Raw genomic sequence first — 15,786 nt, 5'->3', positions numbered from 1 at the left:
TCATTCTAGACAAAAAACTCAATCTAACTCCCCACATCAATTCTACTGCAAAATCTGCTCGTTACCAACTGCGCCTTCTTTGGGGAATCCGTCGCTTCTTCCCGGAGCAGGACCTTATAACCTTGGTGCAATCGCTGGTCCTCTCCAGACTAGACTACTGCAATTCTCTTCTTACTGGCCTCCCCAAATCTCACCTGTCCCCACTTAAGTCTGTTTTCCATTCAGCAGCTCGCTTCATTTATGGGCCAAATGAAGCGATCACATCACACCGATGTTATCCACCCTCCGCTGGCTTCCCTTCGAGGCTAGAGCTATCTACAAGACCGCTTGTATCACCCACAAAGCCTTGCACTCCTCCTCTCCTCGCTACCTGGCGAATAAACTGAAACTCTGGAGGCTCTAGACCTTCACGCAATGCGGAGAATCTACTGCTTGAACCTCCCACTTTCAAGAAGGAAAGAACAATGGCCCAATCCTTTTCAGGCAACGCAGTGAGAATCTGGAACTCCTTTCCGCCTCAGCTCCGGACCACCGCCTCCTCCCAGGCCTTCAAAAGGGACCTCAAAGTTCTCCTCCTCCAGAGACACCTCCAAAAGTAATTCACGTCCTCTTGTTATTTGGAGGAAGACTTCCCACTACTGAAAATTTCTACTTTCCATGACCATGGAAGTGCCTTCCCAGTGTGTTCTTGTGGTTGGAGTGTCTGCCTTTTTGCAGTATTTTCCATGTAATTGTGTTTGGTGCCCTTTTGTAACATGCACACACCACTTTGCCCTTGTAACACACGGTTTGCTACCTCTCACATGTTTTTTCCTTTGATACTTGCACAAGTGCCACCTTTGCCTACGTAACGCTTGTTCTTGTGCCTGAGTGTCTAGCTCTTATTGCAGTATTATACCTCAAATTATACTTTGTTTTCTCTTGTAACTGCACACTTGTCACTTTTTCATCTTGTGCACTTTTTACTACCTCATGTATTTTTGGTTGCTCACAATTTTTACTACCTCATGTATATTGTTTGCTCACAATTGTCACTATTACCTTATGTAACGTAACGTATGCTTTTGTAATCTGTTCTTGTGTAATGTTTCTCATTATGTTTCATTTCTGTTCCTATTGTGAAGCGCTCTGACGCCTTCGGGTAAAGTCCGCGCTATATAAAAATGCATAAATAAAATAAATAAATAAGTACTCCGTGCAAAGGCGCTGCATTACGAAGGTGCTGCTCCATCTTTATGGCCAAAGTTTGCGGGCATTTCCTGGTGTTCATGTTGCAGTCTCTGTGATTGGAGGACAGGCATTAATGACGTGACCACATGAGGATTGATTTATTTTGCCCTGTCCTCCTATCAGAGAGCTCTTGAGATGTAATTATTTCGAATCCAAAGCGAAAACGTAAACGTTTTGGATTGGAGGCAGCAGTGAGGCAGGTGAATGCGCGACCCCCTTCCAATGACTCCACGCCCCCCCTGGGGGTCGCGCCCCACAGATTGAAGACCTGTGCCCTAAATTGTTTTCTCCACTTCGACCACCAATTTGTAACCTCCCATAATGACTGGACTTTTAACTTGTGTTGTTACACAGTCTGCTGTATGTAGTCTGTGAGCACTATTTTCTTTAATCATATTCCTCTATTCCACCCACAATGTTGCAGCACACCACCCGCTTTTATATTGTTATTAGTAATGTTTTTATTTAGTTTACATCGCGGTCTGCTTTGATTGTAGCGTTCACATTTATTTATTTAATTTGTAGTTCGCTTTCACTTTAGCGGCCGCACTACAGAACCTTTCTTTATATATTTATTTTTTCCTTTTGGGTAAAAGCGCCCCGTACCACAATTTAACTTTAATGTTGGCCGCGCCCCTTTCTTTAGACTCTTCTCACTGTAACCTGAATACGATAAGCAGCGTCTAAAAAAGTGGCGCGGACACCATTAAAGTGGTCTCGCATTTGGAAGAGTTTGAGCTATTGGAATTAGACATTACAATGCCATATATGTGTTGCTACTAAAAACATAAATAAAAGGCATTGTCATTTGCAATGCCAATAGCTTAAGTGCTCGCACATGCGAGACCTATCGCATTGAAAATTCTTGTTTTAACAGTTGCAAAGCTGTTGTTCGCTTCTCTCTGGCAATATCATTGAAAGCACATTCTACCGTTTATATCTATGATTCGCCCCGATGAGTGAGAGAAGTTCATCTTCTTTGTTCTTCTAAGTGAGGTTCTTTTAAACTTTGTGTTGAAAATGTGTCTGTCATACTCTTTAGTCATTCGTAGATTTTAGACTTTGACCTGTTTTTTTCGGAGAACATAATTGTAATAGTGAAAAGCGTTTATATAAATCAGACTCCTGTACTTTTTCGGGAAAATATTCATCGGATTTACTAAAAGTGGTACGATGCAACACTAGTAACCGATTGGCCGTTATAAAAATAACAGTATGTATATGAACTTTATTTGTAATGAATCACTATTCCTCTCAGCTTGTGCTTCTTCCAGCATAAATCGAATTCCGATCAGCCTACATTTCTTTGCTCTGTTTTCATGTTTTTCTCTAGGAAATTTGGCCCTTCAAAGGAATTGGCAGCACTGCAAAGCTGCAGCCCATTTTAACAGACAATGGGCGTACATTCGGCTCCCTGTGGTATGTCTTTAAAGCGTAGGAGGAATTGCCATTTGCATTCAGGACGTGAAGAGGTGAGCCCTTTTCCATCTGTAAGGCTCTCGGGGACTCCACACATTTAAGGGAATTGAGGTGTAATCTGGCAGGATTACAGGGGTTTACAATACAAATGGAAAGAATTACAAAAGGCAGATCAAACCCAGGCCTGTTGCTAGATTCCAGTGAACTAGTCTTCATGACCTCTTCCTGACCCTCATCCAAGCCACACTGCACTGTCGATGCACAGAGACCAATACTGCAATTTACATGTGACGCATATTACGTTTTTTGTTTTTTTAATCATTACGCCTCTTCCAACAGATAATTTTTCCATACAGGGTCAAGGCTTATCACGGTACTGCACTGTTACAATATAATATATTTTGTAGGCAAGTAGTTGGCAGCTTTTATAGGCGTTGCCTTTAGTCGTCGCCAGTGAAGGTATAGTGATCACTGATATGTATGAACGATTTATAAAACAGGATACTAATTTAGTGAATCCCCTCATCGTGAATGATTCTTGGAGCGCTTCGTGTGGCTGTGGTTCGCCGTCCTGTTCCACCACGTCTCTGACAGTACTGCAGATCTCGCCGTACGTAACGCTAGGAAATGTGTTTCTGGTAGCTGCAAATCTATCATAATTTTTTCTAGTGTGAGAAATTTGCCATCCTATAGCAGTCCCCTATTGTGAGGGATCTGGCGATTTCCCATTGGCAGTCCTGGCAGATGTGATCTGCCCAGTCCGGTGCCCGCTCCAGAACAGGCTGTCCATTGGGAATCAATGGCGCATATAGCTGTATCGCCTCGGTCTTGACAATAAATGGGTGCACGCATTTAATAGCTATATGTACCAGTTTGGGTTACTGCCTACTCCTTGGGGACCTGCATAAGGCGAAGGCCACGGGTATAGTGATCTTCTTGCTACTTTCCATTTGTGCAAGTTCTCCCTTGTGCTTTCCTTCCAACCACTGAGTTAACCATTGCGCATGCAATACCAAATAATAGGCTTCTAAGTCAGGGGCACTCAATCCACACTCCCCTATTGGGATCTTTAAGGTTCTTGTGTTCATCCTGTGCCGATGCGCTACACAGATGAAAGCCCGCGGCAGTGTGCCCAGGACCTTGAAACACCTAGATTTAATCCACACCTTGAGGTTCACGAAATAGTACTGTCGTTTCGGAAGCATGATCATTTTAGATAATTCTGTCTGGCCCATCACCAAGATCGGTAGGGATTGTCCAGGGCACAAGTCCATAAAAAAAATATTTAGGGTACTAACCTAGTTGGGCAGTTTGCAAGGGACATCATCGTACATGACATCACAGCGCGTGACATCACGGCGCATGGCATCACAGGAATTGCCATCATAGGAAGTGGCATCACAACCCACGACTTTACAGCAAGTGGCATCACAAGAAGTGACATCAGATCTTAAGCCCTCACATATATGTTTAGCATCTCCATCATGAGTACATTTGAGCACAATTTGAATATACATGCAAATCATCCTGATTTAGGCAAAAGATTCACACAGTAAGCTACACATAAAACAATGTTGCCTTTTGTCAGCATAAAGCTTCCTTTACCCTAGGATTGAACAAACTAACTCTACCGCCAGCCTACTCGACCAGCATAATATTCCATATGCATCAGATTTTCATGTAGATGTGATAGCTTTAGCTGCCTGCGCTCTCCAGAGGTGAGATTACTCTCCTATGCAAAGTATTCTTACACAGCCGTACGCACCTGCACTTATTTTAGGAGATTGGAGCTCATTTTTCACCAGCAGACCATGACCCAAAGTAACAGCGAAAGACAGAAAGGGAAGATAAGAGAGAAATAAGAAAACAATTATGAATGCATAAAAGGGGCTGAAAAAAGAACCTGCAAGAATGAGCAATTTTAGGGTAGTGAAAGAAAAAGCCTATTGCAACTTCGGCATTCAGCAATAGGACCCTAAGAAAAAGTTTGTGTACTGTTGTTTCCCAAAGCCACTGAAAAACTGTCCTATGAGGCTATTTTATCTTTGTACTTATGCAGCATACATGCAAGAGGAAATAACAAGGAGAAATGGATATATCTCTTCTTGCTATGCCAGCCTCAGGTAGACTCACCAGTTTGATGCAAACCTATATTTAAATGTCCCACCCCGTAGGACATGTGGGGAGCAAGTCCTCCGCTCAGGGGAGGTAATGTCACCACCGCCCGGTTATGTGGCAGTATTGTGCGAAATGTGCGCGACTCATCGCCTGCGTGCGCATGGCGAGTTTGCGATCGTATGGACGCATAGTGCCGCGTCTCTTCTCCTTCCCAGGTGCGTCTTCAGGTGGAAGATGGCTAAGTAACGCCTTGAGCAAGGCACTTACAGTGGAAAGACTTCAAAGTATCATCCCAGAGTTGCGCAATAGGGAATTTTCTCAGCCCTGCCGTCTCTTCTCTATGTAAAGTAATACTCTCTGCCCCGGCCCAATTGTCAAATGATGTACGCCAGTGTCGCACGTTCGGGGGTTCACTACCCTTCCACTGTCTAGTGAGCAGTCTCTTGGCTGTTATGAGTCCCAGGTCCCAGAATCTAGAAGGAACCCTGTTGTGTTTTGTACGTTTATAAAGACCCAGTAGACACACCTCCCATGTGTTCTGATGGCTCTCGCCGGTGCTTTCCGCCAGCAGAGCAGTCACTGCGCTCCAATATAGTTGTATGTTGCGGCAGGACCACACCATGTGGAGTAGGTCCGCATCAATCAGCGAGCATCTCGGGCACGCAGTGGTTGTAAGCGCAAAGTATTTGTTAATTTTGTCAGGTGTCAAGTACGCTCGGTGCAGTATGTACAATTGAATAAGCTTAAAACGGGAATTACGTGGTACATTGCGGGGACTGGCCAGTGCCATCGCCCATTCTTTGTCCGTCCATGCCCTGCCTCTGTCTGCCTCCCATTTGCCCCTGAGTGGTTGCAAGGAGCACTGCGTGTGCTCCAATATCGCCTGCGCCAGCCAGTGGACCACACGCGAGCCATTCGCCATGACATACAAATATTGGATTAAAAGGTGTGTGGGCAGCTCCTCGGAGATATCGTTCCAGGCCCTTATGAATGTGTGCGTGATGGCTGCGTGTAGCAGGAACTGCCCAGCTGGGAATCCTTTGTCTGCGGCTAGTGTTGCGAAGGGGACAAGGGCTCCTTCCGCATACAAGTCACCTAGCGTGTCTACCCCAGCCCGAGTCCAGGGTGTTAGCGCGGCCTCCGTTATCGCACCGCCGTCTCTAGGCGTTCCCAGCAGCGGGAGTGCCGGGGCGTAGGGCGTCACCGCCCTGGTAAGCTTCAAGCCGCAAACATAACATCTGTGGGCCACTGCTAGGTGTAACTGTGTGGGGCGCGTGGGTTTGGCCAGGGGGTGGAACAGCGCATGGATCTGTGCACTGGTCCAGACGGTAGTGTCCGTGGCCGTATCATTTAGGTGTCGGCCAACCAACCATCCCGTCACCCACTGCAGCTGTGCCGCCAGATAGTAGAGCTCCTGGTTGGGCACTGCCAGTCCTCCCACTTCCACCGGTGAGTATAATTTCGTCAAGGCAACTCGGGGTCTCCCTGTGTTACATATCAGGTTCCTAACCAAAGTTTCCAGTTCCTTAAAAATCAGCGTCGGGACATATACTGGGATGTTAGCATAATAATACAGTAATCTGGGCAAAACTATCTTTTTTGTCAGTGTGACTCGACTAGGCTCGTTGAGGGGGAGAGTCTTCCAAAAGGCCATTTGCGCCTGCAAGGAGGAGATCGCCCGCACCAAGTTACCCTCTAGCACATCTGGCAGGGTTCTGTAGATATGGATTCCGAGGTAGCGGAACGTAGTAGGGTACCAGGCGAGTCTCTCGTTATTAATGCGGATCTCGCACTCCTGAGTGTCTGGGTGAAAGGAGTATACCCCGGATTTGGCCCAATTGACCCTGAGACCCGACATAAGTTCAAAGGTTTGAAAGGCGTCAGACAGTGTCTGCGGCAAACAGGTCAGGTCTCTGACATACCAAAGGAGGTCGTCTGCATATAAGGAGACCGTGTGGAGACCATCCGCTAGGGGGATCCCCCACTCCGCACCCTGTGCCCTGAGGAGCGTTGCCAGCGGCTCAATCACTAGCGAGAAAAGCAGCGGGAACAGAGGGCATCCCTGCCTTGTACCTCTCTTTTAATCGATGGTGTCCGATAGCAAGCGTCCCGTGCGGATGCGCACCGTAGGTTTCTGGTACAGTAAACCCACCATATCAACATATTGATCGCCAAGGCTAAATTTCCGCAAAACTGACTGGAGATAGGGCCACTCCACGGAGTCAAAGGCCTTTTCCAGGTCCAATACGAGACACCCTGATCGAGGCCATTGCAACGTAGCGTACCGTTGCACTCTGAACAATCGTCGAATGTTGTGGGAGGTACTGCGAGTGGGCACAAAGCCGTTCTGGTCACTATGTACAAGGGTGGGAACCAAGGGGGCCAGGCGCTGAGCTAGTGTAGAGGCAAATATCTTATAGTCGGTGTTTAGGAGGGTCAGCGGCCGGTACGAGCCCAGCAGCATGCCGTCTCTGCCCGGTTTAGGGAGGGATATAAGGTTAGCTTTGTTCAGCGTGGGGGGAAGGGAGGAATCCGAGATAGCCGCCTCGTAAACCTTTAGGAGCTCAGGGATGAGAACATCAGGGTAGGCTTTGTAAAATACAGCAGGCAGCCCGTCCGGGCCTGGGGACTTGCCATTGGATAAAGCAAATATAACCGTACGTAACTCATCTGGTGTAAGCAGGGCTTCCAGTTCGTCCCTCTGTGCGTCCTCAATCACCGGCAGTGGTATGTCAGAGAGGTATGCAGTAACCTCAGTGCGGGAGACTCGCAGCCGTGAACAGTACAGCAGCCTGTAATAGTCCACAAATGTCTCGTGTATGGCGCTTTGAGTGTATACAATGTCTCCCTGACTAGTGTGCAGCGCTGCCACTGGTGTCACCTTGTGATCCTGTCGGATCAGCCAGGCCAATAGTTACCCGGACAAGTGATGTGTTCGCGCTGAATGGGCTGTGTAGTTAATATGACATAGCCATTCTAGCAAGCGTCCATGTTCAGCTCACGCTTCCGATAGTGGTTCCCCATTGCCCTCCACCGCGTCCTGTTCCAGTCGGAGCAAGTCAGCTTCTATGTGCGTCAGTTCCCCATCCAGCTGCTTCCGCATGTTAGCCTGTGTACCCAGGCAATGACCCCTAGTGACTACCTTGAACACGTCCCATACGATTTGGGGGGTGGATGCCATGCCAGTGTTCTCCTCAAAATAATGTGCAATCTGGGAGCCTAACGAAGCGCGAAATGGAGCATCCAGCAGTAGAGACGGTTGCAGTCTCCAGGTGGGGATGGACGGGTGAGGGCAATCCCAGGCCAAACCTAGCATGTGTGGGTTATGGTTGGAGTGTGTACGACCCATGTAGTAGGTGTCAGTATCTACTATGTACCCATATAATGCCTACCTGACGTAAGGTAAGGCAAGGCAGGGCAATGTGTAGTACTGTAAATCCGAAAACAGATTTTGCATCAGGGTTGGGCCTCAATTTATACATTTATTTGTATTTAAACTCTGCCACAAAGAAAGTGGCAACAAAAAGAAAACTGACATCTGTTCTGTTTAATTGGTTGCAAAGATTGTATTTTAAAATATCTTATGGGATTATGGCACCTGCTGCAGAGATCTGTGTGTTCCCAGTAAATCTGAGTGAATAATAATTGTAAGATAACTCTGGAGGTTTATACACTTGCTGGAAAGATGTGTGTTTTGACTCGAAGTAGCATAGAGGGTTAATGCAAAGCACAGCATTTAGCATGCAAAAGACAGAATTTATTTTATGTTGATAGGGAAGTGGGTTACTGCTTTGAACACAGAGATCCTTATGTTACTTGCAGTTGCATTGTAAACCTTTTATTATAGCACAGTGAGCTACGGAAGATGAGACGTGACGTCTACACCTTGTAATCCCCCAGTGTTTTATGTAACACATCTTGTACAATGATTTACAAATGCATATGATTTATTGTATATGTAATATGTACGTGTGATGTAAAGCGCTCTGACACCCTGCATTGGGATGAGCAGTGCGATACAAGAAAAAATAGTAGTACTTAAATTATTTCAACTCTTCTTCAGGGGTAGTAAGCACTATATAAATTAAATTTATTTTGTGTAAATACTGGGAAAGACCAACACATTTGACATTTCTTACAGTGTATGCATATCTCCTAAACAGAGTCTGAACAAGGTGAAAAGCTGCCTCTTTTAAGTATGTGTGAAGTGCTATCAAGGTGTGAGCCTTTTTTCCCCCTCTGCTGCATTTTTTTCTAGGTGTGAGGCTCCTGACCGCACCCAGCTAGGAGAATCGAACAAAATAAGGCCTGATGAACCCTCAAATTCGGCCTTTGTTATGGGCCCAGTAGGAGTCTGAAATAAGAAATCCCCATCCCGTCCCAGCCTGCACGTGTTAAAAGCAGACAACATGCAGGCTCTGCTAATTTGTGTCTGGGTGTTTGAAAATTACACCAGGAAGAGCTCAGCACATTATTCAATGGGGGCCAACGTCTTGGCAGGGTGGACGGCGTTCACCGTGTGAAAATAGTGTACCCCGACTTGTGCCCTGGGTTTGCCAGAAGGAGATGTGGCCCCGAATAATCTTGAGTGGTGCTCCGAGATTGCTGTCCTGGATGTCTGCATCTACGTGGTAAACCCATACCCTTAGGTATCTGAAAGTGAAGGGACACCAATCTATTTGCCTAATTTCCAACTGACCGGGTGAAGTAGTATTGTATGCATCCATTGGGAAGGTACACATTTGTCTCCAGTAAATGCGCAGGCCTGACCAAGCCCCAAAATAGTCCAGATGGGGCATTGTTCCCTTTAGGTCCGCGCAGCCATCGCTGAAGAAGATAAGCATATTATCAGCATACAAGGAGATGATGTGCACACCATCTTGCAGGATTATGCCCCTGTCAGTGTGCTCCCTGCATATTATCGGTGCAAATGGCCCTACCCTACCGCCAGTGTGAAAACCAAAGCGGACAGACGGTACTCCTTTCTAGTCCCTCTATGGATCTCGTAGGGCGGGAAGATTATGTTGTCAGTGTGGATTCTTGTGCCGGGGTGTTAGTACAATTGCTGGATCAAACAGGTCCACTTCACGCCCATGTTCTTGTGGCATAGAACCCACCAAAGCTATCCCTAGCTCAAGGAGTCATATGCCTTTTCGAGGTCTATGGACAACACCATTGCTGTTGCTCTGTCTAATTCTGGCATCTCTTCTAGCATCCTAGGTAGGCGTCTCAAATTGACCAGTGCGTTCCTACCTGGAATTAATCCGGACTGATCCGGGGGGACCAGCCAAGACATCAGGGGCAGTAGTTGATTGGTCAGCACTTTGCTTAGTATTTTGTAGTCCATGTTTAAGAGCAACAATGTCCAATATGAAGATCTGTCCATAGAGTCCTATGTGGGTTTGGGCTTGACACCAGTAGGGTCTCATGTATTGATGAAAGCAGAATGCCTTTCCTCAGTGCTGCGGTGCAGAACTTAGCAAGTTGTGGGATGAGGATGCCCAAATAGGTATGGTAAAATTCAACAGGCAAACTGTCGGTCCCCCGAAGCCTTACCCCTGGCTAATTCTTTGACTGCAATTTCAGGTTCTCGTCAAGGGGATCCTCATCAAAGTCATAAGCACTGAATATTCCCGCCCATGTGCGGGGACCCCGGAAATAATAAAAGTTATATATGAAAAACATATATATATATGTATAGATATATATATGTATATATATATACATATATATATCTATACACATATATATATATATACATATATATATATATCAGCGCAAACTCCAAAAACAGCCACTACTGGTTCTTGTGAGAATCAGAACCCTCCAGGCAATAAGGAGACGGACCACGAACTGGATACACAGCTGTTTAATGTGCAGGGGGTTGAAAATAGCGAGGGCAAGACGCGTTTCGGGCTGCCAAAGCCCTTGTTCACATGCATAGATTCAACGTCTTTTTTTCTTTTTTTATAATGCAGTGCTAGCCCGCCATTTCTCTTTCAGGTCACATGGTCATAGACATAAACAAAATAGTTTGTATATACTTAATTTACGATGTACTGGCATAATCACAATATAAAAATAATAAATTATTTTTAACATTGATTAATTAGATCCATATATTTCTAAATATAAAAATTACATCGATGAATTTTAATTTTCCTGGATAAATCCATAAAACACTGGCTGTCATGCAAGATCACGCAATGAATATCAAGGCATTGTAACCATATATAGTGTCCATTCCTTAATGATTTGGGATAAATCCCTGTGCAGATTTTAACTAATGCCTATACAAGCAATAATAATTACACAATAAGGCTGGAAACTGTGGGATAAATCCCCGTGCAAATCTTAGCAAAAGGCCTGTGCAAATATAGCAAATGTGCAAAATTACCCAATTTATATGGAACATGTAAAGCAATGCCAGTTTCTTCTATTTGTAACCATTATCAGAGTTTGTAAAGAATATCGCGACCTTTAAATGATAAACGGGACAAGTGGTGAAAGTGCACAATCTAATATAATATAACATTGAATCACAGTCTGCAAATCATAAAGATAATAAAGTGCATAAATGCAAAAAATGGAGGAAAATTAAACCAGAAACAAAAAAGGAGGGATACAAAGTACTAAGAGTGTATGATGATGAAAGCCTGTGTATATGGTGCCTATATGTATATCAGGACATAAGGGGATTTTAAATATATCTCCGTTTTCTTAGTCCTAGTAAAAACCATACAAAAAAGCATATTAATACCAGTATAAATGTATCATCATATTAAAAGAGATATAGAAAAGGACACCACATGTATAAACGAGTGTTAAAACCAGTTCTCACATCTATGGTACATCAATAAATACCTAAAACCCAGTGAAAAAATATATATATTTATATACATATATACAAAGAAGAAGCAGAGCAATGTATGGGAAAGTGGCTGCCAAGGAACTTGAACAGCCACTTTAATTTCATATATGAACATAGTATTTTTTACCAGATGATACTTGGAAACCAGATAGCCACCCTAGATCACAGGGAACCTGACATATCTAGGGGGTAGTGAGGCGCTAACAAGAAGCCCAAATTGTTTATGAATAATAGTTGCAGATGGCAGATTTTTAGATCGAGTGATTATAGAAAGTGACGTAGATCCTCAGTATTATTAAGGCCATTCGGCCATTTGCTGTCGAATTCAAGGATCAAGCTCGACTCTAATCGCCTCAACTTAAGCTCCCTGTTGCCACCTCTTCTAGATTTTGGGATAGAAGCTATCACATAATAAGAAAGACAATTAAGGTCCTTATCATGTGTGCTCTCAAAATGGCGAGCCACCGGATATGCCTGGTCGCTATGAAGGATAGCTCTGATATGCTGCAATATCCTGACGTGCACCTGCTGTTTTGTGCTGCCTATATAATTTAGGCCGCAGGTGCACGTCAGGACATATACAGCATATTCAGTTTTACAAGTGTGGCTACCCTTAATTGGAATATCAACAGCAGAGAATGGCGTTTTATAATGGGTCTTGTTAATCCCAAATTTACACGCCCGACAGGAAGTACATTTTCGAAAACCTGCTGATATTAACCAATTGGGCTTTTGTTGCAATTCAGGGCTACTTTGATCAAGAATTGCACCCATGTTTTGTGCCCGTCTGAAAGTGACATGGGGTTTATCAGGTAGTATACATCCCAAAATAGTATCTGTTTGAATGGTAGGCCAGTGTTTGTTTATGATTTGTCTGATTTTATTTTTCTGGCTACTGTAGTCTGTGATGAACCTAGGGCATACTGTGTCATCAGTTTCAGTTTCATTAGTAGACATACTATTTTTGTTAACCAGCAAACTTGTTCTAGACAATTTCTCAGCCTTAACTAGGGCCTGGTTAAAAATCTGGTCAGAATAGCCACGCGCCCTCCTCCGTACTCTTAATTCTTCAGTGCATCCTTTGAAATCCTCAGCAGTACTACAGATTCTTTTTAACCTAAGGATTTCTCCATAAGGTATGCTGTGGATCGTATGCTTTGGATGTAGGCTTGAGGCGTGAAGCGTGGTATTGCCCGCCGTGGCTTTTCTGTGTAAAGTAGTCTGGATGCGATTGTTGTCATCTACATATATCTTGACATCTAAAAATTCAGCTTGCCTGGCACTAATGTTAGAAGTGAATCTTAGATTAAAGGGATTGTTATTAATCTCAGCTAAAAATAGACATGCTTCTTCCTCATCCCCTTGCCAAACAATGAATATGTCATCGATATATCTGAGATATTTTACAATCTTCTCTCGCATCCAAGTCTGGTGTAAGACCCTGAGGGCCTGCTCCTCCCACCAGCCCACGTGTAAACACGCGTAGCTGGGGGAGAAACAGGCCCCCATAGCCACACCCCTTAATTGTTTCCAGATTTCTTTTCCGAATGTAAAAAAGTTGTTATTTAAACACCAATCAATTAAACTTAATATCACCTTGTTATGTCCATACATTTCAACAGGTCGTTGGCCAAGATAATAAGATATTGCGTTGAGGCCATCCGTATGAGAGATGCTGGTGTATAATTGCTCGACATCAAGGGTAATGAGCAACATGTCATTCTGCCATTCCAGATCCTCTATTTTGGCTAAAAAGTCAGTAGTATCACGAACAAAACTCGGAAGTTGTTGAACCCAGTCCTCTAAAAAGAAGTCTATATACTGCCCCACATTTTCTCCACAGCTGTTGATAGCGGAGATAATGGGCCTTCCAGGGATCGGTTTTGTTCCTTTATGGACCTTTGGAATTAGGTACAAGGACGGCAGTACGGACCCAATAGTAGAAGTACATATATATTTTGCAAGCGTTCCTTGAGCATAGGAGCCTCCGACCCTACAAGGCGGCCTCAGAAACAGTGGGCATGAGGAAGCCCATCAAACACCACCGTGAACTAAAGATGAGGCCCAGTTCCGGAGACGTGACATTTATTAAAGACCCAGCAACACGTCATGTTTCCTCTTTTCCCTTACGCGTTTCGGCATCCAATCGCCTTGATCACAGGTGGAGGAAATTAGGCAAAGTGCTTACATGCATGCATTAAAACTCATAGGGTCACATGACTGGTGAGTCAAAACTTCATTTCCCACAGTGCATTTCAGAGTCTTATATACATTTTGTAATGAGGAAAAATCCATAATTGCGGCATAGTGCTTACTTTGTTCTCTTTTTTCTCAATGCGCTGATGCTTATATGCCGTTTTTGTTGTTGTTGTTTTTTTTTTGTGTTTTTTGGGGTGGACACAGGTGAGTGCTCTTCCAGACGTAGTGCTCAAATACTACGATTGTCCTTAAAAATGCCCGTTCTCCGGACCGATCATCAAAGGAAGTACTCTTCTGTGAATCCTTCCCTCGCAGATACAAGTTCGCTTTGTCAGCATATTCCTGTGTAGGTATGGGTGAACAAAAGATGAGGCCCAGTTCTGGAGATTTGACATTTATTAAAGACCCAGCAACAGTCATGTTTTCTCTTTTCCTTTAAGCGTTTAGGCATCCAATCGCCTTGAGCACAGGTGGAGGAAATTAGGCAAAGTGCTTATGTGCATGCATTAAAACTCATAGGGTCACATGACTGGTCAGTCAAAACTTCATTTCCCACAGTGCATTTCAGAGTCTTATATACATTTTGTAATGAGGAAAAATCCATCATTGCGGCATAGTGCTTACTTTGTTCTCTTTTTTCTCAATGCACTGATGTTTATATGCCGTTTTTTTTTTTTGGGACACAGACAGGTGAGTACTCTTCCAGGCGTAGTGCTCAAATACTACGATTGTCCTTAAAAATGCCCGTTCTCCGGACCGATCATCAAAGGAAGTACTCCTCTGTGAATCCTTTCCTCGCAGATCCAAGTTCGCTTAATTAGCATATTCCTGTGTAGGTATGGTTCTGCAAGTGGGTCATGCTCCAGATTAATATTTTGCAAGCTGTCCTAGAGCATAGGAGCCTCTTACCCTACAAGGCGGCCTCAGAAAAAAATGGGCAATGCAGCCCCCATCTAGGAGGCTAAACAATGTAATAACAAATAAACTGCTTTTGCAAACACATAATATATGTATAAAAACACAGGAGGGCAATTATACTTGAACTTTGTTTTTAATGAGTAAACCTCATGAAAAAACTGCAAAAAAAGCAGACATTGTTAGCCTACAGGCTGCATTGAAAACCAATAGCATATAAAATGAAAGTATTTTCACACAAAACTGGCACTGTGCCTTTAAGGCAGCCATGACCCCTAGCTTCCCATCATTCCTCAGGGGTGACAGTAAGGTCAGTTGTTCTTTCTAGCTCGTTTAGTCAGGACCCTGGATTCACAGCTCTCCCTTTTTTGACTTTTCTGTCAAAAATTGTCTAATTTTTTGAGGATTTTTTGCTTTTACTCAACGTCTTTTAGCCTTAGAGTGAAGGTTGAACCTTTTTTGAATTCCAAAAAAGGTTTATTTCTGTCAGAAATGCCTTCCTTATTTGATCCTTGCCCTGCCTGTGGCAAAAATAAGGCTAAATCAGACACACACTCTGTGTGTATAATCTGCCTCTCTGAGGAAGTTGTCGAGAAAAAACATCAAGGACAGGGAGAGAATTTGTCTTTATGGCCTCTCTGAAAGCGGTAGGTCTCCAGTGAGGCAACAGAAAAAGAGAACACGGTCGACGTCGAGAGGCAAGGTCCCAACCTGTACTACTTTGGCGCCGGGATCGGCGTTGAAGCTGCCTACGGTGAAGCAGTTGTCGTCGAAGACTACGGTGGTGCAGGTGCATTACTCTTCTAAGAAATCGAGGCCAATGCTCTCAACGTCGACGAAAGTAAAGGGCCCTCTGTTGTCATCAACCAGGCGACGATCAAGGCCGAGGAGTAAATCTCCGTTGACGCTGGCTAGGCGTTCGACGTCGAGACAAATCCCTCTGTCGTTGCTACCTCAATGGCGATCGACGTCAAGGCAGAAGTCTCTGTCGAGGTCAATACAAAGATCTTCGACGTGAAGGCGCAAGACTCCAT

The 15,786-nt window shown here is 44.4% G+C and overlaps 1 long non-coding RNA gene across 45 annotated transcripts in view; it reads left to right on the top strand.

The window, feature by feature from the left end:
- Positions 1-15,786, top strand: part of LOC144756055 (uncharacterized) — a 1,542,626-nt gene that overhangs the window by 417,095 nt on the left and 1,109,745 nt on the right. For 13 of the 45 annotated variants that reach the window (XR_013595057.1, XR_013595025.1, XR_013595022.1 and 10 more), the window contains exon 2: positions 2,564-2,702. The exons of the other annotated variants lie outside the window; for them this stretch is intronic. This is a non-coding gene — a long non-coding RNA (uncharacterized LOC144756055). The remainder of the gene's footprint in view (positions 1-2,563; positions 2,703-15,786) is intronic. 45 annotated transcript variants of the gene reach the window in all.

Source organism: Lissotriton helveticus, chromosome 5_1 (assembly GCF_964261635.1).
Source record: "Lissotriton helveticus chromosome 5_1, aLisHel1.1, whole genome shotgun sequence".
Lineage (NCBI taxonomy): Eukaryota > Metazoa > Chordata > Amphibia > Caudata > Salamandridae > Lissotriton > Lissotriton helveticus.
The sequence above is the reverse complement of the archived record's forward strand: the minus strand, read 5'-3'. Positions and strand labels throughout refer to the sequence as shown.